This window comes from Ammospiza caudacuta, chromosome 6, assembly GCF_027887145.1.
Source record: "Ammospiza caudacuta isolate bAmmCau1 chromosome 6, bAmmCau1.pri, whole genome shotgun sequence".
Lineage (NCBI taxonomy): Eukaryota > Metazoa > Chordata > Aves > Passeriformes > Passerellidae > Ammospiza > Ammospiza caudacuta.
Genome location: NC_080598.1, coordinates 63,195,494 through 63,220,394, shown reverse-complemented (window position 1 = coordinate 63,220,394; position 24,901 = coordinate 63,195,494).

Here is a 24,901-nt window from a genome sequence, read left to right as displayed (position 1 = left end):
TGTTGGATTAATGGTTAAAACACAGCAAAAATACTCTGCTACAGAATTACTGACCACTGTGTTGATACATCACTCATGGAATGTAAATGGGTTTTTATAGATGCACAGTTGGATTATGAAGCTTGTAGGGGAATCCAGGAGATTCCAGCTCTTCAGTGAGAGCGCACAACCTGGAGCCCCTCTGCTCTGGAGCCAGGCTGGGAGAGCTGGAGGAGGATCCAGGGAAAGCTCAGGGCCTTTCCAGGGCCTAAAAGAGCTCCAAGAGAACTGGAGAGGGACTTTGGACAGCGGATTTGACAGGACACAGGGAAAGGTTTCCCACTGCCAGAGGGCAGGGTTAGATGGGATTTTGGGAAGGAATTGTTCCCTGTGAGGGTGGGGAGGCACAGGGTGCCCAGAGCAGCTGTGGCTGCCCCATCCCTGGAAGTGTCCAAGGCCAGGTTGGATGGGGCATGGAGCAACCAGGGATAGTGGAAGGTGTCCCTGCCAAGGCAGGGGGGGTTTGGAATGAGATGAACTTCAATGTCCCTTCCAACCCAAACCCTTCTGGGATTTCATGGTACAGCATTGCAAAGGGATTCACCCCTCTGGTGTGTTTTGGATGGGGGGTTTCGTTTTTCAACATCTTTAAAGATAACTGGGCAAACACACGCTGGAAAGAACGGCTCTGAAGGGCCAGAAGAATCCCAGAATGGTTAGGGCTGGAAGGGGTTTAAAGATCATTTAGTTCCAACTTTCCACTGTCCCAGGGTGCTCCAAGCCCTGTCCAACCTGGCCTTGGACACTTCCAGGGATCCAGGAGCAGCCACAGCTGCTCTGTGCCAGGGCCTCCCCACCCTCACAGGGAACAATTCCTTCCCAATATCCCACCTGACCCATCCCTTTGCAGTGCAAAGCCATTCCCTGTGTCCTGTCCTTCCAGCCCTTGTCCCAAGTCCCTCTCCAGCTCTCTTGCACATATACATTCTTTGAAAAACAAAAGAGTAGCAAAGGAGTTCACTTCAAAAGGAAAACTTTGGTTCTGTCCTTGCAGAATCCTTGCAGCAGCCAGCCAGCTGTGTGGGCTGTCTCTGAAGATTAATTGTCTCATCGCCTGCTCTGGTTTCCTCTGTTCATAGAAATATGAAAATATCCGATCTGGAAAACAGGATTTCACTCTGCTTGCTAAACAGCTTGGAATATTCTAAAATGTGAGGGTGTCTGGCCTAGATAAAGCAGTCTAATTAACACTGTTGTTGGTATCCTCACAGCTATTGCTATTTCCAGTGAACAAACCCCCCTCCAGTAGCTCTTACAGTTCTGAATGTTGAGGAATAATCATTTTTATATTATTTCATTCTTCAAACAAAAATAAAATCTTGTCTCCTGAGTTGCTAGAAAGCTGCCCAGAAGCCTCCTTGGCATAAAAATGCCAAGAGACATGAATATTCCAGCAAAATGCTCGAGCTCAGGCCGGGAGCTATGGAAAAAGCTGTCCCAAATATTACAAATGCACAGCACTCGGCCTCTTACGTCAATGCAAAGAGTAATGTTTCAACTGCCCCAGCAAGTAGGAAATGATGCAGGTATTAAACATTATTACGAGAACAGAGACACATTAGTTTCTGCTTATGCAGTAGGACTGTGAATGGAGCTTTTTGTTGGGGAGGATTTTCATGGGGAAAGTTAATACACTTTGTCCAGACCCTGAGATGGTACAAATCAGTGTAGTTCCATCTAAATCAGTGGATCAGTGTTGATTTACAGCAGCTGAGGATCAACCCCCTGTTTTTTTGGCCTGCTGAGGATTGTATAACATATACTGCCCAGAAACACTGATGACAAATTTGAAACTGTGTAGGGATACGCTGAACCAAAAACCTGATTCAAACCCAAACTGGCTACTCTCCTTTTAAATCACTGAGAGCTGCTGTCTTAAACATTACTGTCAAAGGAGCATTTTTAAACATGGATCAAAATCTGGTGGCTGCACCCTCCGGTCGGTGCCACGCATGCTGCATTCCATCCAAACTCCAACCCGCTAGTGCCGATTCATAAATGATGTGTTGGTTTAATCTATTTTTCACAGGGGGTGTTTCAGAGCTGGAAAATTAGAAACAGGTAGAAGGGACTATTATTACTGTCTCATAGTGTGCTCTTGTACATGAGGATTGGATTAAGATAACATCTGGTCTATATTTCTTGAACTATTTCCCTTTTATCACAAGAAAATCGGCAACCCATCTCACAACTGCTCCTAATTTAGATCTAAATATCACTGATGAAACATTGTACAACATGCTGTTATCTATTAAAATGATTTCCCTGAAGGAACAGTGGATACTTTTATATTTTCCAGTGAAGCCAACCATATTCCCCCTTAGCACTAACTAGTTACCTTATAATCATATGCACAAATAGTTAAGCAAAATCACTCTGGAAAAAGCAAATGAATGCCCACCAAACCTTCAGCTGGTGTAAGTTACAGCACATTCAGTGATTTCAGGTCCATTGACACAACTGTCCTTGTGTTAATGGTTTTGGTTCATGGTCTGAAGAACTTTGAGGTGCTGAGCATCTTCTACACTCATTGCTTTTAAAAAGAACTGGCTAAATTATACAAGCATAGAATCATGGAATTGTTTGGGCTGGACAGGACCTTAAAAATAAAATCACCCAGTTCCAACCCCCTACCACAGGTAGGGATGCCACTCACTAGATCATGTTGCCCCATCCAAGCTGAACACTTCCAGGGATGGGGCATCCACAACCAGAGCTGAATCCAGTCTCAAATAATTCAGCAAAGTTTTTAAGGATGTGCTTTTACACACAATGAGCAGCCTGAGGTTTTCCTCGGGAAGCAGAAAGGCAGAGCACAGCACCCTGTCATCCCTCCCATTTGGTTCAAACAGAGAAATTGTCCGTGGAATGCAGTAATCTTTTTTTCAGCACTTTGCAGAGTTCAAGTCCCCAGAAAGCTGCCTATTGAGTTCAGCAAATAAAAACTTCTGTTTTCTTCACGAGTCTATAATTCTTTTTCATGGACAGTAAATCAGAAAAGGGGAGGAAAAAAGCATTTTACAATCTCAAGCTATTTTGCATACCTTAAGCGCACATCAGTTTTTCCCATTTCCATCATATTGTTACCACTTAAAACAGGGGAATTAGATAAGCATACGTGCCCTGTATTAACTGCTTTAATTTAAAAGTAATTTCTACCATCTGGAATTGCTATTTACTGTTGTTTGGAGGAGGGAAAAAAAAAAGAATCTGAAACTGTAGAAAAGATCATCACAATTTCTTTCAAAGAATAACCATTCAGAAGGAGGGAGATGCATACAAGGAATGCAATTGATTATCCACTGGTCAAGTTGGATATTTTGGAGGGAATTCTGAGAATAAAAAGTCTCTATGAGTTATCAGCGGTCAGACTGGAGCCATTCAGTTTTCACCTGCTTGTGTTTGTTGTCTGGCAACCAGTCAAGGGTGCTATTAGCAGAATTAAGCTCCAGAAGAAAAGATTACCCTGTAGGAGGTAAGATAAAGACTGGAAAGTGTGGCATGTTATCAGTATCACAATAAGGACCAGGTCAGAAAGGATTCAGTGTGGGTTTCCTTTCAAACAGGTAATCTCTGCTGAAATAATAGAGTAATTGTTGCTTTGAAACCTTTCTGTGCTGCAGCACACTGCAGCTCATTTGATACAGATTCTGGATTTAATGGAGAACTCCAACAAACCTGAAACACACACAGGGAAAGCAAGAAAAGAACAGGGCACCAGTGGAAAATGTCTTTATCCTGTAATTCCAGGTCAATATAGCAAAACATAAAATATTATTCAGGGCAGTTTTATACCTTGATTTATGTCTCCCTCCTTCTCAGGCTGCTTTCTATCTGTCTGTAAAGTTTTGGTCTATAAATGTGCAGTAACGTAATACAAAATATTGCAAGAGTAATAACATGTGCAATTACAGTTCATCTCACAAATCCTGAACACAAGCAATGAATCAAAGCTTTCCAGGGCTATTCCTTGAAATACAACTTTTTCTAGGTTCTATTCAAAGGCCTGAAAGCAGTCACTGGGACAAGCTGCAAGAGCAAGATGCACATTGCAGATGAGGGGCAGCATTTTATGTTTTTCTGGCAAATTGCCTAAATGTTTGTCTTGAAAAGTAATTGTTGAGTGGGCTTCTCCTTTTTTTTCTTTCTAAAGATAATGCACCTTTCTCTCAGCCATCTCCTCTGGAAATGTGTGTTAACTGTTTGGAGATGAAGCTGCAGTTTGGTTTGTTACTGTCTGCAGAAATTGTTAACCTTTGAAGGTTGAACTTTGAAGTCTCAAAATGCAAAGATGAGCTGGTAAACAATGTCAAAGGAGAAGAAAATATAGGAAAGAATTCTCTCATTATCTATCTATCTATCTATCTATCTATCTATCTATCTATCTATCTATCTATCTATCTATCTCTTACCTTGTGGCAATTTTTGATTTCAAAGACTTGGAGAGGAAGCTCCCTTTTGGTGTAGATGTCACCAGTCTCACACACAGCCCTTTCCAAGCTCTGGCACAAGGAGGGAAGCCTGGTAGAAGCTGGTCAAGGCTACAACATTTTTGCTGGAGCTATTTTGGGTCCTGGATGTGAAGCAGAAAGCAGCAGATTACACAGGGTTGTTCCATACAGAGGCAGTTCCCTGATCCTCACCTCAGTTTCCTGATGCTTCAGTTTCCACAGGGTTACCTGGATTCAGATATGAGATACTTCATCCTTAAGGGTTTGAAGAGCTGCTCAAGAAACTCTGAGTTTGTACAGTTTTTATTTAAGAATTGTTGTAAAAACAAGGAATGTGCAGAAATTAATTTATGTACCAATGTTTCTATAAAACTTGGGGATTGTGGGTAACTACAGAAGGATCAACACAGCATCAATTCCAATTGATGTAAGGCTGTGAGGAGATGCACTCAGTGCTAAATCCAAAGGTTCATAACCTAGATAATATCAATCCTCTTGATGAAATGGAATACAAGTCTTAAATTCCTAAAATTATTTCATGATTTCATAACCAGAGAAGCTGTGGCTGCCCCATCCCTAGAAGTGTTCCAAGCTGGGTTGGACAGGTCTTGGAGCAACCTGGTCCAGTGGAAGGTGTCCCTGCCCGTGGCAGGGAGTTGAAATGAGATGAGTTATAAGGTTCATTTCAGTCCAAACCATTCTGGAATTCTATGTTTGTAATTTTTTTTTTAAAGTATTGGAGCTGACAGAATAAATTAAATAAATCTGCAAGGCACACTGCACACAATGTCAGTTTTTATATATTACATTGTACTTTATAAAACTTGATTCAACACCCAATTAATGGCATGAACACAGTCGAGGAAAAAGACTCCATACAGAAAATAAAATCCAAAGGTGCAAAGAACAGAGTCTGGGAACTCCCTGGGGGGCACAGGTAAGGGCACAGGGATCTCACTGTGGACAGTGCCTTTCAATCACACTCCACAGTTCCTCACAGGGAAAGAGGCAGCATTGCTGCTGCTCAAGATTGCAGATGACACAAAGCTGAGTGAAGGAAAGAATAACAGTAAGGATTTGTCAATCCATGAATTTGATGTGGATTATTTGGTGGTTGAAGCTCTTTTGTCTATTTACACATCTTTTAACACAGTCAGGTGCAAGGCCATGGCTTGGCCAGGGCAGTGCAGGACTGGTTGGCACTGGGAGCTCTTTGGTTCCTGTGTGGGATATTTCAGCTACGACTTTGCCTTCTGGGCATTTGCCTTCAAATCACTCCAAACCTCTCCCAGTGGAAATGCTTGCACTGGCCTAACCCTGTCTGTGCTGCCTACAGAAAGCACTAATTGTTGTCCAGGGAGGGGAAGGAACCAGCCTTGAAGGAAACTCAGTGTCCCAGTCCTTTAAAGTTGATTACCAAAACAATTCCTTGCTGTATTTTGTATTTTGCTAACCTGCTCCTATTACCCTTTTGCTGCTGTGATACCTTAAAGGCAAAGAAATCACCACAAAGGCATAAAAGGGGAAAAAAAAAGATGGAAAGCTCCTCATTTGTAATAAAACTTAGATTCCAAAATGAGCTGCACAGAAGCAGCCTCCAGGCTCTCCTGACTCCACTGGAGTCACTGGGGAGCACATGGCCTTGCCTACAGAAGGATCATGGCAGATTTGAGCATATGAGCTGAGGGGGCTGATCCTGCTAACACTTCATACCAGGCAGAGAGCCAGGTGCACAGAGATAATCAAACCAAATCCTAATTAAGTGTCTGAATTCCCAGGGAAATCCATGCATAGTGAGATGCCTAAATATGATTGTGGATGTCAATCCAGCTGCTAATTGCTGTAAATACACTGCTGATTTCCAGAGCAGATGATGGCAATTGTCATTTCATTCTAATTCATCTGTTTTTCTTGAATGTGAGAGAAGCAAACTCTGAGGATGACGGCACTATTATTATTAGCTGCATTTTCCTAAAGGAAAACAATAACTTTTACACCTAAAGATGAACCTGAGCTTGGGCAACACAGGGAGAAAATTAGCACATGACTAGAAAATTTTAGAGAATATATACCATAAAGCTTTGTAAGAGAGCTGAAAGATCTTAAAGAGATTTACATAGTTTGAAAAAGAATAACTTCTGTGCTTTTTCCCACATTATCATTGAAGTTAGCTGATAAAAATATTAGGTGAATAAACCAAAATAAAAACATTCTGATCTCACCCAAAAGGCATGCTCAGCTTGTCACAGGAAATAAGAATCCTGCACCTATTAGATCATATCTTTGCTACCCACTCAGAGCAAATGATTGATATAACAGACATGTTGAATCAAGATGTTAGATCATTCTTTTCCTTCTCTACACACTCGCAGCCAACAGATTTTTTTCCCCCAGAATATCTGTGATTCCTTAGATTCTTTGAGGCTATTCCCTTAATAATTGGAGGAGCTGGCTGAGCAAAAACCTGCAGCCCAGTGCTGGGTCAGAGGGATCCTGTCTGTGCTGCTGCAACCAAAGCAGCCCTGCCTGAGAAGGATAAACAGTGGAGTGGGCAGAAGAGCCCAGAGTGGGGCCAGGAGGGGAAACAGGCATGTCCTGGTATTTCTTTAACAGATTAGGGCCTGATCCAGGTCCCACAGAAGGCAGTGACACAATTTCTATCAATTTCAACAGAAGTGATCTTGAAGAGAATCTTTTCTTGCAACTATCTGAGTAGTAGCTGTGCTCCACAGGTGTCCAGGGCACAGAAAGAAATCCTTCCCCACCTGCACAGCTCTTCAGGGAAGCAGAACCTCTTCAAAAGAGCAGCACCTGAACCAGGTGGGATCCTGTTGGCAGGATCCATTGGTTCCTCCTGTTCCCTGTCACCTTCCTCCTCTTTGAATATTAGAATTACAGCTGGGATTTTCAGTTTGGGGCACATCTTTAAAGAAAGCAGCTCTTCTATTCTCTATTTGTATGAGCTTTTGCTCTTCACACCTGGAGATGAGTAAGAATAATGCAGAATAATGACTACAAAGTTACTTATCTCTGCATTTTGGGATATAACTCAGAGTATGTGTCATCTTGGTAACACAGCTGCTAATTGGACATTTTTCACTTAAAAAAAAGTCAAAAGTCATAGGGAAAACTTCATCATTTTATTAAATTACTTAGGACACAGTAATGGGGTTTGACATCTTCCAAAATACAGAGTTGTTTCCTGTTTCTTGTGTTCCTTTGTATCTTAAGGGAAGAAATGAGATTTTATTGAGTAGAAGTGTAATGGGAATGACACATTTGAGGAAAGAAGTACCCACATCATTAGCACCAGGAAATGTGCTACATTAAGAATGTAGGAAGAAATTTCTTAATAGCGTAAAAGAGAGGGTTTATTAGTTTGGATTATCCCAAAGGGTGTTTGTTTCTCACAAGACTGCAGCAAATTCTTTTCCTCTTTCAACTCCCATAGCAGCATACCTTTGGGAAACACCTACTTCTCCTTCAGTAACTTTCTCCTGCCTCTAATACATTCTTACCTCCAGTCCAAGGAGCTTGCTCTTCCTCTAAAGGACAGAGCACTGTAGGGACTTTTTCAGAATAAATCCTATATTTGTTAGGATATAGAATGGATGAAAATGAAGGAAATTTTGGGAGAGCAGAAACAAAGACAATGCTGATTTCCTATGAATATATACTGGGTGTATATTCAGGATTTATTATCAATAACATTTATTCCTGACAGATCCCTAACATCAGTCTATGTACTGCCCTCCCATTGCACCTTAACTCAAAAGGTGTTACACAAATACCACTCACCTGTATTTATGCATGAATTTATGATTTAAGCTGGATTTGTGTGGATGAAGAGATAGATGGATACATGAATTGTGGGCAAAGCTGTAAGAATTCACTGTAATTTTGGAAAACTGGATGGTAAAGGTTTTTTTTTAACATTTGATTCACAGATGATACACAGAGTCAGGCTCTTACTAAAAATACTTTGCTCTAAGGATGCTACTTGTTTTCTTCCACTGTCAGTGAGAAAATCCCAGATCTACAGACTCTGGGCAGGTCTTATAACCAAACCATTCTGAGAAAACAAATCTTAAAAACAATAGATGCAATACAGCTGCTTAGCAGTTCCCCAGGGCTTACTGGTGCTCACTGCCAGCTCTCAGCTCTTTTGGCTTTGAGCAGGGAGGGCCAAATTCTTTAAATTACCCTACAGAGTATGTAGGTCTCTGTGCCTTCCATGCTGTCACCCTGGTGGCTCTGACAAAGTCTCCTGCTGCCACATTCTTGTTCTCAGGAAGATCCGTTAACATTTTTAGCTCCTTTTGATCTCTGGACCCTTCTCATGACACTTTTCACAGCCTCCTGAAAATGGGATTCTTACAGTCAATAATTTGCTTATTGTCTCTCTAGTGTAAACTTAAATGTTTTTCATCTTGGAAACTATTTCCTCATGTGTGGGGTTTGGGGTGTTTTTGTTTTGTTGTGTTTTTGGGGTTTTTGTTTTGGTTTGGTTTGGGTTTTTGTTGTTGTTGTTGTTTTTCACAATTCCTATTGGATTCAAGTGATCTGGGATTTAATAATCCTTCTACCACCTGAAATGAGCACTGGCACCTGCCCAGTGCTCAGGAACGATCACTCTTCTGGCATTTATATCTGGTAACTCCTTTTCTTTATTCTGTTTGATCAGTTGAAGTATATGGAAGTGCTGCAGCTGACAGTGGATCTTACATGTGAATCCACACTTCAGGATGTGACAGAGGACAGGGAGTCCCACTGGGCCTGGAAGGGTTCCTTCCTACAGACCCTGGTGCAGGACAGAAGCCTAAACAAACCATCAAGCACAGTAAGAAAATACTTCTCAGCCTATTATATTCCCCCCAGCACCATCATGCCTCCAATCCATCGGTTAAAATAGCACAGTTTTCTGTACCACAAAAGACTGTAATTTGTAAGGAATTCTAAGCACTTGGAAAGCACAAGGGGACACTGGGAGTGGGGAGGTCCTACCCCATAGACAGACACTCCATCCCTTTCAAGCCATGGGAATACAGCTGCCTCCCTCCACATGAAATGCAGCCTAATGAGAAGAACTCTGTTCTCAGCCTGAATAAAATTTTTTAATAAAAGATGTTTCCAAAAGTGCACAGCTGTCCCTTAGCCCAGAATCCTTCTTTAAAACAATAAAGCCTCGTATAGATTTCACACAAAGGAGGAACATGGAAGATAAGTTTACTCTTGCTCCACAAGGAAATCTGATTATGTACCAGTGTTCAGCCCTTCGGGACAGGGATGTCTCAGCTCTGGGGACATTAGACCCCCAAGTGGCACCTAATGTCACCTCCACCTCTACATGGCACTGAAGGAAGACTAAAGAAATAAGCTGGGCTGAATCTCCAGTTTAAGAGCACAAGGAGCTCTGGACTGGAGCACATTCCTCCGGTTTCTGATGGCTTCCACTTGTTTCATGATTAGAAAAGCAAAAATTCCAAAAGAATTGATGATGTCTGCTGTTACTCATTGGAAAGAAAAATGGTCTGATTACTTCAGACACAGGTGAAATCAGTGCATCAAAGGACATTGAGATGTCATGAGCTGTGCAGGTCAGGTGGGACCAGCTCAGTGTCACAGGCAGCAGCCTTGAAGAGGAGATGACCCAAAATGGGGCTAATGGCAGTAGGTGACAGAGATGATATTTTACACATAATAAACAGAAATCAGGTATTTAACACTTTGAGTCATTAAATCAGAAGATACATTTCAAGGGAGAAAGAAAAGAAATTCAGCTAAATTCCAACACATTCAGGCCATGCTGTCCTGGGAGCAGGGGGCAGGTGGGACCTGCATCACTCTGGGCCTTCATCTTCAGTTGTTTTGGGGCTCATGGAAAAACACTGCTGCCAGAAGTAACCCCAAAGATGCTGCACCTCCAAATAAGCTGTATCTCCACTTCTGAATCCAAAGCCAGGCATAACCTGAGGTGAAGCCTGTGGGCTGTGGAGCATTGGGCTGTGACCACAGAACCACAGAACCACAGAACCACAGAATCACAGAATAGTTGGAGCTGGAAGGGACCTTACAGATAATCTGGTTCTAATCCCACTGCCACAAACTGGAGCACCTTCCACTAGACCAGGTTATTTGATGCTTGGCCTTTTGGATAGCAGAAGTCAGATTTTTGGGTTTACTTTATCCTTGGCTTTTTGGAAAACAGGAGACAATTTTCTCAGGCCAGTTCTGCTGGAAGGAAAGAATCCAACACATTGCAGTATTCCTTCTGTGTTCCCTGGCACTCCCCTGACCTCTGATGAGATTCCCTCAGCCTGCAGGAATGCTTTTGCTACACCTGACCAAAGAAAAAAGATTATTTTCTTACAGATTTGTGAGTTGATTCAGCTTTCACTATGCAGTCAGGCAAGTAGGGGAGCAGCTGCAACAGAGGAAATTGATCCACATCATTGAGAAGAAGGGCGAGGAAGAGGAGTGAGAATGCCCCTGTTCCCTGAAATGAGGTGTTGGACTGTTTCAGTTTGATCAGGCAAGTTCCCTGAGGTTTCTCTAAAGTGAGACAAGGTGGCCCATTGCATTGATGGCCTGAAGAAGCATCTACAGGGATCCTTTTCCCTGAGAGGAGACAGTAAGCCTGGTACAGCAATATTCCTGACTTCACATTGTCCTTAAATGCTTTGCCAAATAAGGAGAAAATTAAAGCATCTGCATGAGCTGAGATTAATACAGCCCATGGTATCTGTGCCTTGATTCACTCTTGCCAAAAGGTCACTTTAGCTGCACCCAGAGGGAGAGCTGCTTTATACATCTCTCTCCAAACAAAAATCCTGCTTTTCCCTTGAATACTTGCTTTTTTGCTCTTCTGACCAGGCACACCTGTTTTCTCTACTAACTCAAATCCTTGCAGCCACGTGTGCCCAGGGGATGGGGGGGCCCAGGGGGGACTGTACTAAATAGCAGAAGCAAATAATTTACCCAGTGAAGAGCATTCCATGCTTTCTGTATGCAAATTCTGCATAAAAATTCTACATATATGGTGCAAAACTGCTCTGAACTGAACTCTAAAAATGTTTAATGCAAACACAGCTGTTATCAAGTGTTGTTCTTTCCAAGAGTCCATTCAGTTTGATGGTTATCACTATGCCAACAGCATTCCCAGTAAAAATCTCTCTTCCTGAGACTTCAACAACTGCTTTACAGACAAGAAAAGTTCATTTTGCCCTGAACTTTGTTCTCTGGGTCCCTCCTAAATGTGTTTCTCCCTTTTAATGGTACTGAGACTAGCAGATACTGACATTTAATTAGTTTAAGTTCTTAGGAATAATTTTAATTTAATGACATATTTTATTACATTCCTGTTCAGCAAAATATTGTAGTGCCTTTGAGTAAATAGTCAAATCTCACAGGTGTCAGAAGAGATAAGGTAAATTGTTTAAAACCACATCATCTGGCAAAAATTCACTGATTGTTTTGAGTTGTAGTCACACCTTTTTTAAATATCAGGGTTTGAGAGCTGAAGTGAATTAGAGAATTCTGAAAAATGTAAATCTATTATTTTAGTTGACTGGTTAGTTTGCTATTTATATTAACTTTCAGGAGGAAAAGGGTATTTTTCATCCAGCTACAGAGGAGCTTTTTTAAGGATGAAAAGTCTTTTAAATTTATAATTGTACAAAACTAAAGGGGACAGCACTTCCTTCAGGGGCTGATCATCAGATCTAGCTGTGCATTGTGTTCTTGAAAAAACACCTAAAATAACTCAGCAGCTGGCAGTTTCAAACGCCACAGGAATGGGAAGGTCAGCTCCCCAGCCGAGGACTATTTAACTCAAATCAGGACCTGGACTGTTGATTATAGAATATGGTTTAATATTAAATGCATGTGCATGATTTAAAAAATCAGAGCAGGAACACTCTCATTCATTTCCCAAGGGAAATGGGAGCTTTTGCTGCTTTGCATCCCTGTTCCTGTGCCCTGATGGAATCAATTCCAGAGGGGGAAGCAGGGATGGCAGCTTTGTCCGGCTGCCGCTCCTCATCCCTTTCAGATGGGTGGATCTTTCAGGATCGTCCTTCCCAGCACACCAACCAGCGCGGCAGAGCTAATGAGGTGGAGCAGGTCATCTGCACACAAACACGGAGTGGGGACAGACCTCCTTCCACTCAAAGACGAGCATGTGCTGCAAAGTTTATTCATTAATTGAAGCATTAATAGCATCTTTAATATCAAGTCACGAGAACATATCAGTATTGCTGTTGCAAACCCCAATCTCATAGCCCAAACTCGATTTTAGTGTGAAGTTAAACACTCCTTACACCACTTCAAACCACTCAGGGCAGCCTCTTGCTGCAGCTCCTCCTCTCCCCCTCATTAGCTCACTAAGCAGCAGCATTGAGGCAAGTGGGGGGTCACTGATGTGTTGTAATTAGTGATAGTCTGTCACTGGGGAAAGCAGAGTCTCTAATTAACACAGGGCAGCTCCTTTCCTCCCTTACTGCTTCCTTTGCTCAAGGAAAAGGTGGAGTTATAGATGGGAAAATCCAATAAAAAGCCCAATGGACATTTGCATCTCTAAGACTGGCAGTAATTTTAACAGGTTTGGCTTCATTTGAACACAGGCAGAGCTTTGAGAAAAGCAGGAAATAAAGGAACATTTTCCTGAAACAAAGTTATCGGCCCCTGGCTCCTCATGGTGAACAGTGAGTGATACAATCAGCCAGTGACAGCTGAGGGGTCCTGACTTGGTAGTTCCATGATGTCCCTGCAGCAGAATCACCTTTGCAGACTGTGCAAAGCTCACCCTCAGGGTCCTTTGGGGTTTGTGTGATTGCTTTTAGGATTCTTGAGTAGCTGGCATCAGGTACAAGGATGTGCTGTGATTTCCTAAGCTTATTTTCAGCCCTTTGCCAGGGGATGTTACTGAGGGAGTACAGAGCGTGAAAGGCAAGTGACTGCCCATGGAATTCCTGAGATTCCCAGAATATCCCCAGAGCTGAGCTCAGGTCTTTGCTTGGCAGAGTTTCCCATTAGATGGACAGAGGGTCATCAACTCATTCTACTACACTGGATGTCCAAATTTTGATTTCTCCTTCAAAAGAGACATGGGTTTGCCTTTATGAAGTACAAAGAAATAGCTCAAGTGGAGGAGAAAATTCATGACTGAGAGAAGCTACTTTCCTCAACTGATAGGCCCAAATCACTGCACAGGGCCTCCTGCACTCTCTCCCAGAGGAATCACATAAAAAACATAGACAAGGAAACAAAAGATGACTGAAAACATGTCAAGTAAGGAGGAAGCCCAAAATCTTTATCCTTGGGTGTATTTAATTGTACCTGACACTGCAGACATATGAAGATACTGTCTTGCAAGAATGAGCTGGAGGAACTGCTTGAGAATTGCCACTGGCTCAAACCAGACAGACTTCAGGGGTCAGAATAACCCTAAATTTCTCAGTCCTGCCTGAGAGCCCCATAAAGGAGACTGATCAGGATGATCTGCAAGAGACAGAAGACAGCACAAAAGAAAATCAGTAGTTTTCCAGGAATGAAGGCAATGTATTATTACAATGAAGATGGAAGATTCCAAGTTCAGGAAGGACTATAGCATTCCAAAATCATTAAGGTTGGAAAAGACCTCTAACATCATCAAGTCCAGCTGCACTTCTTTGAGTAGAATCCACACTGATATCCATGATATTACACCAGGCAACACCCCAGAGCTCCTGACAGACTGCAGAAAAGGATTTATAAAGGAACTCTCAGAAAACTTCCCAAGCAAGGCCAAGAACAGCAAGTGAAAGTTTAGCTCATTAAGGAAGCAGTGAAGGAGGGGAAAACTGGTTTTGTTGCACAGTACAACAACTTTTACAGAGAACAGGGGGGTTTTTTGTGTCTCACACAGAGGGTTAACAACCTCCTGGAAGATGGGCTGGGAATCTCTTACCAAACTGAGTAAATGGAGGTTGAGAATGGGATAATCATGATACTGTGGAGTGAGAAGTGGGGAGGAGCAGAACTGCCTCTTTCAACAGCAGGGCAAGATGTTAGGTCAGCTCAACTGTATCATATAACTTTACCCTTGGCTTTCCTAAAAGGAGAGTAAGAAAATCAGAATTTAGGTGGTCTGGATTACTCTCTAGAGGTTTCTCCCTGCATAATAAAAGACACCAAATGTGGTTGTAGCTTAATCCCAACAAAAAGTGAGTAATTATTCATGGCTTTGCCTTCTCCAAGCTGCCTCACTGCACAGTCTGATGGCAACTAAAGTCTGTGGGAAGGCAGGAGAAGGAGGAGCAGAGGTGAGAGTGTTGCTGAGGCTGTTCTGCTTTAGAGAAACTAAAACTATTTGGACACACAGTCTGATTTAATCTGGCTCATTTTTGGCAAGCTGGGAAGAAGGAATCTTTATGTACCAGTGCTAAAGAACAGCTGAGGTAATTATATCTTCAACTGGCACAGCAAGGCCTAGAAGACAATGTCTAAAGGCACTTTAAGGTGTTGTGGTTTGAGAGAGACTAAGTTAAAAAACCTCTATGTTGTAATAGCAAAAGTAGTAAAAAGGAGGTGTTAGAAACCTCCTTTTCATTCCTTCACTCCCTCAAGAAGAAAGGATTATACTGCTGAAACTTCGGGATAAGTCACTTAATCAGTGGTTACAACTTCTTCAGCAAGGAAAGGAGGAGCCAGACAGAATTTGGGTTTTTGCAGACACTTACCTGTTAGGTTGTCAGAGATTGCACAGAAACAAACAAGCCTCAGTGCTTCCAAAGGTCTAAGGGAGCAGTAATGTGCATCCAGTTGTCATCAGGGTGTGAAAAAAACTGCTTTCAGTTCTCTGTCTGCAGTGGATAGAAAGAAAAACTGTATTACCATGGATGGGTGGGTGACTTGGCCCTATATTTTAATATATATTGAAATAAAACATGTAGGTTTTGCCAGCAGATGGGAGAGAGACTTGGAAAGCAGTAAGGCTTCAAGGGGAAATGGGCAGACACAAATGTCTGAGATGCTGTGGTAAAAAACAATAGTTCATTTGATCATGAGACATCTGTGAAATAAAAACAAATGCAACACTGCCTCTGTACACATCTATTAGACATCTCTTGGAGCAGCTGCTTTGTTCTGATGCTCATGCTTTCAAGGAGGTTGGAATACTGCTCAAGTATTCAAAGAAGGGTTCCAAAAAATATTCAGATCTTGGAAAGGAAAGCTTATAGTAAGAGCCTTAAGGAGTTCAGTCTGTTGAGCTTAATGCATGGAGAAGGGGCCTGAGAGCCAGGAACTTCTTGATCTAATGGAAGTGTAACAAAATCCAGTGGCTGCATGGAGACAGGTGAATTCAACTCTAAAACAAAAAGTAATTTCTTTGTAATAACCATTATTAAATATTGGAACACATTAGTACAGAATTTGGCTGATTTTGTTCTTCTTAGCCTTTAAGAAAGACCAGATACTGTTGTAATTCAACACTTCAATCCAGCTTCCAAAAAACATTCCCTGGCCTACAGAAACAGGGCTTGGAAACAGATGATCAGTGGGGTGGTCCCTCCTGCCCAGGGAGCACATGTACAGGTAGCAGGTACTTCTTTAAGAAAATAAACAAAGACCTGCTTTAAAGGACAGAGTGTAAACTGATCTGACTGATGTGGTCTGATGCAACAGACTTAGCTTTATTGGATTAACTGGCAAACTTTATCAGCTTCCCAAGAGTCCCAGGAAAACATTTGAGTGCCCACCCTTTCAAAACTGTTGCTTTAAAAGGACTGAATATAAGCCACTGCAAAAAACGTGGAGCCAGAGAGCAGCCGAGTGGTTAACCTGTGTGCATAATGCCTGGTTTATGTATTTATAGTCACAGCTATGAAGTCAATATGAATCAGTTTGTAAAACCCTGCTGCTCCTGTGTAAAGAACTACCACACAATCATATAATCCAGGTTTGGATTGGAAGGGACTTTAAAATCCATCTAGTTCCAATCCCCTGCCATGGGCAGAGACAGCTCCCAACACCTTGAGTTAAGCAGCAAAGAGCAAAAGTGAAATGTAAATAAAATTTGCCTGTGCCATTTACACCCTTACAACCTGTGATTAACAGACTTTTCAGGAGTTAGCAGCACAACTATAAAAGACCCTATTTGCCATGGTCTTAAACTCTCTGTGCAGGAACCTACACTTCTTTTGGGAGATTTGTCTGAGGCTGTGAGCTGAAATGTTTGGAGACCTCTAGCTTCAATTTTCAGAAGCCAACAAATGCATTTGAATGTCTTAATTTTTAGCATCATTCTTGTGACTTTTTTTCTTTTTTTCAGGAGACAGACAGTAGAAATCTTCAAAGTTTCCTGAAAACTAAAGTCCTCTGAAGAAGCTTAAAATCAAAAACTTTAGAAAGGGGGAAAAAGCAGTTACTTTTTTCTTCCTTTGTTTTCCCCAAGATTCGTAAATAAATCAGAAAAGTTTCATATTGTATTTGACAAGCAAATTCTTTAAGAATTATCCAAAAAGCAAGGTGCAAAATCTCTAACAAGTGTCCCTCCTTAGGGCTGGTCCATCTGCACTCTGAGCTATTCTCCAAAGAGGCAGGTTTGAAGACTCCTGCATGCACAACACCCCATGTGGGCTCCAAGCCCACAGTACAGCTCCTGAAAGTAGATTTTGATGGGTCAAAGCCATTTTATTGAATTAGCCCTTTATTGTTTACATTAAATCCAAGTGAGCTCAGAAATACTGACTTATCCTTCTGAAAGGCTGGATTATACCGCGTGGCTCGGATGCAAAAAAAGATTAGGGTTTTTATACTAATTACTTCCAGCATGAGGAGTGCATGGACAGGAAGAGCTCTGACTTTGGAGACTCTGCTGGGCAGTTCAGAAATATTTCTCAGATTTTTCCTTGGATTTGTCATATTTTTTGCACGAGTTAAATGGCTGTTGCTCCACAATGCAATTTGGAGTGCCACACTGTCATTTAACCTTGTATAGGGGAATTGCCATGTGTGGGACAGAGGGAAGTAACAGCCCTTTTCCTTTTCCTCCTGTTCCTGATTGTTTTATCCACTCTACCTGATGTTGTGAAGTGCAGTGTGGCATCACTTTCTTCCACTCTGCATTGCTCTTGGAGAAAGAAGGGGTCTACAAAAATATTATCTCCTTATTACTAAGTGAGTTTTCATTCATTTATACCCAGACAGATAAGTAATCCTGCAGGAAGCAAAGTTTCCCAGACTAAAAAACCCAAGGTGTTCTCAGCAGCTTGGAAAATCCGAGTGGGATGCAGATGTGAATATTTTGGAAACTTGACATGTCAGATCAGTGTCATGGCTGTAAATCACCAGTGCTGCAGTCAGACAAGAGCAGACACACCACGTGTGTAAGACACTCACATGTGTGTCCTTCCCTGAACAAACCCTCATATTCTTCATGATCAAACAGGCACCTGCCTGTGCAGAACAAACTCAGTTCTGGGCAGCCTTCATGGCCAACAATGGAAATTCTTCCCAGGGAAATCAGAACTATCAGGGAATTCCATAATTTGTATGGGCAAAACAGATGGCCCAGAGGTGCCCACAGCTTTCACTGAATGACTTTGCACACAGTGACATCAGATCTTCTCACTACACAGATTACTCCTTGAGGCCTGGGCTCTGTTGGCATTTGTTTGAGTGATGATACTCTGTGTAGTTTGTGAAACAGAACAAACAGGAGGCTTAAAATGAGCCTAAAGATTTGTGAGCTGCTGATCCTACAGAAAGGACACCCTGTATTGCTTTTACATCCAATACAACAAATACATTGTTATGGTTGTTCTTAGATATTGAGCAAAATGTTTGTACCCAAACTCTAAAGTTACAGAAAGGAAATGCACAGATCTTTCCACTCAGCAGTGATGGGGAAGGTAAAGCTCACAAAAGGGTCTTGTTTTAAATCTTGCATTCAATAAACTGCTAGAAGAACAAAATGAAAACAAGCTATTGTGTTAATCTCCAGATTAGCCCTCATAGTCTGTCAATTTAATACTGATTAGTAAACAATGTCCATAATTAAGCTGTTGTTGGAGACACAAATGCCCCACGAGCCCGAACTAATGCGTAGTATTCAATCCTTTTACAAAGGATGGCAGATACAATTCCAGGAATGTTAATGCTGTCAAGTATCCATGATGTACATAACAAAAGAGAAGGCAGAGAGTTGAGGTAATTAAGCTCACACTGGACCTTCTCTCCAACCTGTACGTGTTTATTGACTAAATGTTATTAGGTGCAGTAAATAAAATGCCACTGAGTCGTGGGACCAAAAATGGGATGAAGTTTATGGGGCCGTCAAACCCTGAATTCCCCTGGCATCAAAGCGCACACACCCCCCTCGCTAAGGCCAGTGACATTAATGTGCATGACAGGGGTCCATGGGGCCGTGGTCCCCTAATTGTTTAGGAGACCTTTTAGTCTGGTTGCAGACTGCATGTCTTGGTATTTGTGGAGCTAATTGCACTAAAATCCGCCAGCACAGTGTTTGCAGTGATGGGTTAACTCATTTATCCTCGGGATAATACTCGGCTCTTTGTCAGCCTGGTCTCCCGCATTCTCTCCGGACTGTCAGCCCAGATGCAGCAGGAGGAAGCAGACTTCCAGCAGGGCTGCCCATGGAAACACCCTGGCTGCACATGTGCAGAGCAGAAACACTGAAACAGGAAGCAAAACCATTTTTCTGAGTGTTTCCATTCTTGGTAACCTGTTCTACCTTTCTCATGAGGGTCACAAAGCCCAGACTTGAGCTTAGTCTCTGACAAATTCCAACAGCTGGGACCAGCAGAGGTGCTTGGCTGAGCTCCCCTTACTTTATTCTTCTCTGCTGGATCTTGAGGACCTTGGGTAAGAAGAAAATTATCTTTATTGTCCCTTCCAATCCAAATCATTCCACAATTCTGTGATTCAGTTTTGAATTAGCCCCGTGCAGTACAGCCCAGACAGGGTAATGCTCTGGGTTCCCTGTAACATTCTTTTTTTTACCTCTGAAAAAAGAATCAAGGTGGAAATAATTATAAGCCATTTTTTATTTTGATCTCAATATTTCTACATGGAGACAAGATGTCACTCTGTTTTTCCAGCAGTTTCAGTGACAACAGAGTGCATAAAAATAATTTTTCTAATATGGACTCTAATATTTACAAACTCCAGAGTGAAAGCAATGTCCAAAAAATATATTTCCCTTGGACATTTTTCCTTGACTCATGGTATTTTCTCAGACTTCTTGCCCCATGTTTACAAACATGCAATAAAAACAAAATCATAATTATAGCAATACAGAAGCACTTCTCAGATGCCTTGGCTCTCAGAGTGTCACTGAGCAAGTTTCCTATGGGATGAAATGTATTGATAGCTCCATTATACAGTTTGGACATCTGCAAATTAAATTGTTTTGCCAAAGGTCAGAAAGAGCATAAATTAGTGGGAGAACTAGGAAAATTACTCCACAGCATCTTCCCCACTCTCCATCCCAGGCTGCCCATGGAACTGCAGAGCAGCACTGAGTGGCTTCCTGTTTGGACATGTGGATTTGATTAAGGCAGGCCACAAGTTCCCAGAATTTTTGGCCAGGTGGTGATTTAGCTTTTGGGTGTTAGAGAAACACAGCACCTCTGCCCTGCCCTGCTGGCACCCTGCAAACCCCCCTGAATGTAGGGAGCAGCCCTGCCCCATGCACAGCTGCAGGCTCAGAGCAGAGAGGGAAGGAGATGGGAGTGAGAATGTGCAAGTGGAGGTTAGGGGTAGCACTAGACCACAGCACACTGATTTATTTTGGCTTAAACTGCTATGGAATCACAGGTTCAGTGGAAAATGCTCCTTCTAGAAATAGAGCCAGTGTTCCCGTCCCTTGAATAGACTCATAACTGAGACACAGTTTTGTCCCACATTTTAAACTCCTCTCTGACACCCAAAATGCCTCTTTTCCTTATAAAGGAGTAAGATTTGCTCTGTCTTCATAAAAGCTACAGAAAAAAAAAAAAAAAGCTGTAGTTTTCTGCAGCAGCTGTTTTGGGGTGGTTTTGTGGATCAAGGAGAGATGGCAGAAAGTGTTGCTGTCACAGCAAGCTTGTTGGGCAGCCAACCAGGATCACTGGAGCACTCTCAGAGAACCTCAGGAGTGCCTGGAAGTCACTCAGACACTGGGGATGTGTGGCTTTGCCAAGGAGCTACCAGAGGTTTCCCCAGTCTGAGCCTTTCCATAAAGCTGCTGCTCTGCCTTGCTCGCCAGTTCCAAGCTGTCAGAACTGGAGCAGGTGAGACAACAAAGCACAAAATGCAGCTCAAATCTCCCCAGGTTTCATGATGGTGCTTCAAAGGGAGCAAAGGTGGCAGCTGACAGCAGAGGAAATTTGGGCTTGGGACTGAAGTACAGAAGTGAGGAGTAGAAAGTACAAAAATTTTTCCCATTTGACAGAGGAAAGTCACACAAGAAGTTGCCAGAGCTTTTACTGAGCCACACGGGAGATTAATAGAGGAATAACCTCCGTTTCCACTTACTATCCTGCTTAGATTGGGACAGGCTGTTTAGATGAAGACTCCAGTTCTGCTGAAGGAAGCACATTTTCTAAGTAAACCCCATTTTGAGCACATTAGCAGAAAAACAAGAGTATGGATAAAGAGTAGTCCCACTTCACATTTCAAGTGCATCGGAATAAAACAGGAATTTCCCATTGCCTAGCAATGGGAAAGGAATATGTGTTTCTCTCTGGATTCATAAAAGAAAGAGAAGCTGATCTGATATTTCTCCTTATTTTTTGAATTGTCTCATCATACAGCTGGTTTGGTTACAATTTGCAGAGACCTTGGAGATATTTAGATGAGAGAAGTAACAGCAGCATTCACACAGTTTATTTTAGAAAAACATTATCCCCTTTCTATATAACAATATGGACAGGCACATGAAAATTGCTGTCTCTTTTTCCTACAGGCCACAGCCAAGAGCTAATGATTCATATGTAAAAGCACAAATGCCATAATGCACTTAACCAGATGTGGAAAGCTGAAAATGGAGGTGTCAGTGGATAGCTGTCCTTAGCTCCTCAGTGTTGCAGTCATCTCTTTCCTTAAGACCTGGAGTGGAAGAGTTTGAAACTCCTCCATGCCAAACAAAGACAACTCCTCTCACTAAGAGAGTCAGTTCTTTTAAAAATAAATTGTTAGCTGGAATATTCTCTACACTAGCTGTCAGCTCTTTGAAAATCCACTCTTTCACATTCCCACAGAGCTTTGGTACCACCAAGTGCACCAAGAGACAAATAATTACCTGAAGCAAACCTCACCCAAACACACCCTTGAGCTCCTCAGGCCAAGTCTCAGCACAGGAGTGAATTCTGCCAACAGCAGCTTTTTCTTGACTTCTCAACCGCAGAGAGCTGAAGGGAGGCTCAGGCAGAATGGAAATGTGCAAAGTTACAGACTCTGCAAACATCCTCTCCTGGATCCAGCAATACCTGTGGAAAATGGGACAGCCTTCAGTCCTGTCAGCTTCCTAGGAAAATTGCTCATGGAAGCACTGGATAGCAGGCAGAATTAGCAAAGGTCTGCTGCTTACACCCTTTAAAATAGCCCTGCTCTGTTAGCCTGGCATGGGACACTCACAAGGATCTTGTTGGGACAGCTGGAGTGGCTGTGACAGGGCAGAAGGGCAGGAGAACAGCAGCAGCAGGTTGGCTCCAACATCCTTCCCACCCCACCTGCTGTGCAGCGCAGTGTCGGTCTCCAGCAAGAAAAGGGTGTCCAGGGGCAGGGAAGTCAGGCCTCACACTCTGATTACAATTTCAATGTGATCTTGAGCAAATTGTTTGGATCCAGATCCTTCAGGGGACTACTTTTACAGAGCCTTGAGTTACTGCTCAGAATTACACACTTAAATAGCTTTGTCATCTCAGTTAAAATTTCTCTGTTCCAGTGGTTCCAGTGAAAAATAAGACATCAACCCTTCCTTGCTTCTGTGGAATGCACTAGGAATAAAGAAAAGTCTCTAAGATGGCAGGGTAAGTATCAGCAGAGATATTTAATGAAGTTAACAGAGCTTGTATTAAAATGTCATTTTAAAAAAAGAGGGTTTGGCTCAGCTTTCTGATCATACAGAGTCTGTCCTCTCCACAAACATCCTCACTTGCACATTTAAGTCATTAGAGCCTGGACTGAGAGGAAGAGGTTTCAGAGAAATTAAAGCCATTCAATGTTTTAAAAGAAGGTACCTCTTCTGTGAGAGCTTGGCTGTGTCCCACCACTGAGAAAAACCTGTGGGACAAGCTCAGCCCTCATCAGGCTCAGGAATCCACAGGGCTAAGAGACTTTAGCTCTGCCCCAAACACAGAAAAACTTCATTCAGAAAATCCAATGACACACACTAACACAGGGACCATGAATAATTGTTCCACTCTTTGCCGAACTTCTTGTTTAAAAATCCTTTTCACTGCTTCAGGCATTATCACATTTCCTGATGCTCACTCCTCTTTTGTGAGCACATTGAGGAAATGGTTTAGTGGTGAACATGGTGGTGGTGCTGAGTTGAAGGTTGGACTTGATAACCTTAAAGGTCTTTTCCAACCTTAACAATTCCATGATTCTATGATTCATTTACCTTTTCTTCTACACTTTATACAGGGTTACCAGACTGCATAGATAAATCTCTCCTTTTTCTTGATTTATGGTTGCTCAGCAGCAACCATGAGGACAAACTATTACCTACAGTCCCACATTCCCTGGGTAGTTCCACCCATCTCTGAAATTCCTTCATGCTCTCCCAGCACAGAAGTTCTTACCTTGTAGTTTGTAATTTGTGAAGTCCTTACAGTCCTTCCTGGTGAGCTGAGGAGGACACTTGGTTCTACAATGGTCCTGAAGCTTCTCTCTCCAGCTGGATCAGAACAATCCTACTGAGTTGTTATTTTAAAAACATTTAAGTGCATTTGGCACCTTCTAGTATTGCTTGGTTTGATCAGCCAAGGACACAGGTGCTACAGTTCCTATTTCAATAATCTGTTGCAAAACAGAGAGGAAATGGTTTCTGTGGCTGTCCAGTGAAGAGGATACGGTCTGTGTGCCTCTGAATGGAAATCTTTGTACACACACATTTCCAAACCCCAAAACAGCATCAGAGACATCAATTAGGATTAAAGCCAGAGCAGCTCAAGGAAGAGCACAGAAACTGCCCACTGTGTCAGATCCAAAATCTACTGAGCTCACCCCTGTCCCTGGGATGGAAGAGGGGAGAGAGTAGCAGATATTGAAGGAAGAATGTGCTCAGAGAGGATGTGGACTGCCCATCCCTGAAGTGTTCAAGATCAGGCTGGATGGGACTCTGAATTACCTGGGGAAGGTGTCCCTGTGCACAGCAGGGGCTGGAGTGAGATGGGCTTCAAGGTCCCTTCCATCCCAACCCAAACCATTCTGGGATTCTGTGAATGCAGGGCCCAGGCCAGATATAGCACAGCTCAGTCTGAACCCCACCAGCTTCCAGCAGTCAAAGGGGTGTGGAGCTTCTGAGCCAGGGTTGCAACAAATAAGCACTTGCAAAAGTCACCCAGAACTTTATAGTTCTCACTTTTTGCCTTCTCTAAGTCGTTGGAAGGTCAGCTGTGATAAAATTCCAGAGCAATTAATAATTTTGTTATTTGATGAATTTCCTGAGAAAAAGGTAAAATGGCCTCTTTCACATGATCCAGTAGTTTTCAAACAGAATCTTACCTAAATAGTGTTTAGCTTACTTGAATCACCAGTTTTCACAGTTAAGATAAACCCATTTGAATAATTTTTGCATAATTTACATCTCCCTTTGCAAATTAAGATACTGCTTAATCCAATTCCCGTTCCAGGAACCAACTCTGGAAATTTGCTGTAGGTCTGATCCCCTGATAAATCCCAGTTACCCATTTCTCCTGCCACTGCAGAAGCAGAATTCCCGGTGCGCTCAGAAGAGTTGGCTGTATTGTCTGTTCATCCTTCAAATCTGTTTGTTCCTCACTCCCCAAATGCAGGGACATGGGAGATGTTCTGAAGCAGAAAAGAAGAAACACCTAACCCCTAACTTTGGGCAGCTTAGTTAGAATTTAAAAATTGTAAGATGTTTTTCTGTAAGCAGAGGCTCAGGCAAAGTTTTCTCTGTGTCAGTGAGAGTTTGTTCAACAGCTTTGAGGGACTCTGGATCATTTCACAAATGAAATGAGCTGAAGTTTTTGTGTCAGTTCTCATTTACCATGCAACAATCATGACAGAGGCAGCAGTTACACCCTGGAAGGGTGGAGGATTGGGGTTACTGAGCAGAGGATTCACAGCAACTGTCACCCATCATCTCTGCTGGTGGTTCCAACCAAGAATGCCATGGAAAATCCTGCAGCATTTTCGCCTGAAGGCATTCCCTAAGGCAGAGGGAAAGTAGGTTA